Here is a 4,061-nt window from a genome sequence, read left to right as displayed (position 1 = left end):
TGTGCATGTGACTCAAGTGTTCCTAGAGAATAAAGTGCCATACACCTGCAATTGGAGATGTAGGTGGTTGTGGGTACTGGAAATCAAATCCTGCTCCCCAGGAAGAGTTGCAATCTTTGTTTTCCCCTGAGACATTTCTCCAAATGATTCCATAGAGCATTTTGAATAGGGTCTCATGAATTATAAGATTAGAAAGTTTCTCCATGGTAAAAACATGTTGGGTCATTATTTACTTTGAAAACTCCAGGAGTAGGAAGGGGACACATTGGGCCAAGGGCAAGCACAATACACAAGTATCATGTTGTCAGAGAACTAACTCAGTAAAAGAACAAAACAAAAATGTCCTTAGTCATAACTGATTTATTGTAATCTGTGACAAATTATAATTCAAATGGTGAAGAAAATAAAATATCAGGCTGCAGGACCTCCCCAAATAGAGACACAGCTTAAAAGTCATAGCAGTCTAATATAGAAAGATTCCTGGGGTCAATCAGGTTTAATTTCATAAAAATATATCTCCATACACTGCAGAATAGTATGTAAGTGAATAGCCAAAAGGTGGAATCCATCGAGAGGCAGAATGACACAGAGTCCTCCTATTCAAGTCCATTATGCTCTTTATAATGTTTGCTCTATCTCCTTCACTTCATCTAGGGTCCCTCATAAAATAAAAGTGCTGGGAGGGAAGCCATACAACGTTCAAATATTGTTGCTTTACAATGGTGTGTTTTTCATGTAGACATAAAACTGAAAATAAGCTTATGGTTCTCCATGTCAACACAGGTATTTTAAATCTGAAGAGTTTGATTGAAATTAAAATGAAATGAAATAATTATCTTTCCAAAATCTATCCAGAAATGCTTAAGTACACCTATGTGTCTAATCAGTAACTTGTGTCCTGCCTTCCATTTATCAGAGCCCAACAATGACCTCACTTTTTATATTCCCAACAAGAACACAGCCTGGCCTCCAAATTATAGATAAAAAACTCCTGACAATACAAACATCTCTCACTCACACACAAAGTAGACCTGTTTTGGCTGCCTTATACCCTTGAGTATAACCATAAGCTCAGAAGAAAGTCTTAAAAATCTGTCTGGAATAACATCACCAATGTCATCAGAGACCTCATCAGGGGCAGGGAACTTCTCCACGGTCAGCTGTGTGAGCTTGGCAGTACACTGCAGCAGTTTCTTAAGGCTGCCCATGGACAAGACATTCTGCACAAAACTGATGACAGTGAGCTAGGAACACTGGCTCAGTGCAGGGAGGAGGGCACTGATTTGAGAGTCCATGATCATACAGCCCTTCAATTTTAATGTCTGCAAAGTGGCTGTCAGTCTTTGTAGCAGGCATCCTAGAAATGGATCATTTAAATGTTCGAAGGTGACACCACTCATGTCCAGGTGTTTGAGCTTCTGGATGCTTGGACACTGGGACAGATACTTCATATCTGATTGTGACAGCAAGCAGTGAGTGATAGCAAGGGTCATTAATGGACTCTCCAAGCACCTGAAGAGAAAGAGAGAGAGAAAGATAAAGAATTTTACATCACTCAAGTTCAATAATGGCAGAAAATAACCTGTGACTTCAAGGTAGAATAGTCACCTTATTCCTAGGTCATTCTCAGACCATTATTAACATCAAGGTCAAGAAGCTCAATGATGAAGTGCTAACAACTAATGTCAGGTTTTCTAGGTATGACATTAGCTATCATTGAGTTTGTAACTGCTTCAGCTTCACAGCTTCTTCTGAGCTGGAAAGCAGAAAACATATTTGGGGACAGATGATGTAAGCATAAGAACACAGTAGGATCAACTGGGAACCACTCAGAACCATTCCCAGTTCTATCACTATTTATCTCAATGTGTTCCAGCTTCCATAAACAGCCTCTGTTCTGAATAGAGTTTCCCTTTGACTACAGCCATTCATTTATTGCCAATCTACTCAGCTTCTTCTTGTGCTCAAATTTCCTTTGAACCATAGGATGTCAGAGGAGATGAAAACTGTTCATACAGTTTTGATGATAGAGTTGACATATGAGGCCGTGTGGTTTAAGATCTCATACCTTCAATAGATCTATTTTACTGTCATCTGGGTTTCTCAAGACGCCTATTCTAAATCATGGACACAGTCATGACAATCTGAATTTACTAAGGTGACAAATCAGAATGCAACAGTAGCATAAAGTACTATATCAATTATTCTAAGCTCACATCTGTATAAATTTAACACTGGCAGGCAAACCACTATATAAACTGATGTTTGATATAAAGCAAGTCAACAACAAAATACTTTGCTCACCCCAGGGTAAAGCTCTCTGTCCTTTCTTACCTGAGCACTTGGTCCAGGCAGAGATGTTGAAGCTTATTCAGTTTGGAGAACTGTGAAAAGATTTCTGTAAAACAATAGGCTTCCATCTCTTGATCCAGAGGCAAATGCAAAGGTTCATAAATTTTCTGGAAAGTTAGTTTCTGGAGGTTTTTCATCTGGCTCAGGCCAGGGCCTAGCAATTCAAGGGTTTGAATGTCCCAGCATGTGTTTGTTTCCAATTCCTGGATTGAGCCTGTATCAAAAACCTCCAAAAGATCCAGTGGGTCATAGGCAGGGAAGTCCCAAAACACTAACTTCTGACAAATCACCTGTATCACATATTTCCTCTGCTTGGCCCACCGATAAAAGTATTTTAGATATTTGGAGCGTTGGTGAGACATGAGGAAATGGTTAATCAATACAGTCATGGGCTGTTTCTTGCCTAAGATTGAATGATTTCCCATAGCTTGGTTGGTGCCAATGACATCTGGAGAGCAGGCCATATGCTGTATTCCAGCCAAATCATTCCAGAAGTCGTGGTGGGCATCTCGTAAATCAAGCACTTGTAGTTTGCACCTCCTATGGGTAAAATAGAAGGACATTCATATGGCAGGAGACAAAATGTGTAATCTGCATGACCCATAATTCAACTTCTTTTAAACCAATTCCATGAACACATAGAGCTTCTACGTCTAGTGCCTGGGGAAAAGGCAGGGATAGACTCATCACATATGGCTATTTCTCTTCTCAGTTGTCCTACATACACCATTGCCCCATTTCCTCATTTCCATTCTAGAAGATACTGACTCGTACAGTCAGAATCCCCTGATTCACCTTTTACCACATTTTGAATACTATATTCACTTCCATCCAAAATATTTCCTCCCACATACTACCATAGTAATACTTACCTGGGTTGATCCTTTTGGGTTATCAGAAAATCAAGACCATCTAGAACAGCTTTCAAGGTCCCGAGGTGAAGAGTCTCCATCAAGGCTCCCAAAGGGAGGCAGGGGAAGGGCCATGCTGCCACCATCTGCCTCAGGATGTTAGGTTATTTGCTGGTAAATGTATCCTTGAGGAGTGGTGGAAAGAAATGCAAGGGCAGGCCCTCCAGAGCAGAGATAGCCAATGTTTCATCTTTAAGCAGGGTTCTTCTTGCTATCTGCTGGAGTGTTGGTGGGTCTGTAAAACTCATCATGACTTTTAGGTATCCAGATCCTGTGGAAATATCCAAATACTCCCTGTCTTCACACCTTAAACAGACTTCTGGGTCCTGAGCTATAAAGATAAGCTATTTTTTTTCTCCACACGATGAGTACTCTGGAGCAAGATAAGCTGTCCAGAGCAGAGTTCTATCTGAATGGAATGTACATTCTCTGGTGACCTCAAACTTGCTCATTCATGGAACAAAGACACTTGTTCAACTATGTTTATAGCTCTTTTTGTTCATACTCACAAACAGGAAACAACCAAAGATGATCACAGCTGAAGACTGACAAAGAAATTGTGGTACACCTACAAAATGAAATATTTTTCAGCTTTTAAATACAAAGAGAGAATAAATTGTGCAGACCAATGAATGGCATAGGAGAATATCATACTGAGATAACCCAGTCAGAAAAGGATATGAAAGGTATATACTCACTAAAAGTGGTTAACCTAAATATACAGGATAAGCATGCTGTACTCCACAGACCCAAAGAAGCTAAACAAGAGGGAAGGAACAAGTGAGGATGCTTGAATCT

General features: G+C 40.0%; 1 pseudogene; it reads right to left on the bottom strand.

The window, feature by feature from the left end:
• Nucleotides 1-931: 931 nt before the first annotated feature.
• Nucleotides 932-3,520, bottom strand: LOC114615614 (annotated as a pseudogene).
• Nucleotides 3,521-4,061: the final 541 nt, after the last annotated feature.

This window comes from Grammomys surdaster, unplaced genomic scaffold (genome assembly GCF_004785775.1).
Source record: "Grammomys surdaster isolate TR1022 unplaced genomic scaffold, NIH_TR_1.0 126955, whole genome shotgun sequence".
NCBI lineage: Eukaryota > Metazoa > Chordata > Mammalia > Rodentia > Muridae > Grammomys > Grammomys surdaster.
Note: the sequence above shows the minus strand (reverse complement) of the source record. Positions and strands in the feature narration are given on the sequence as shown.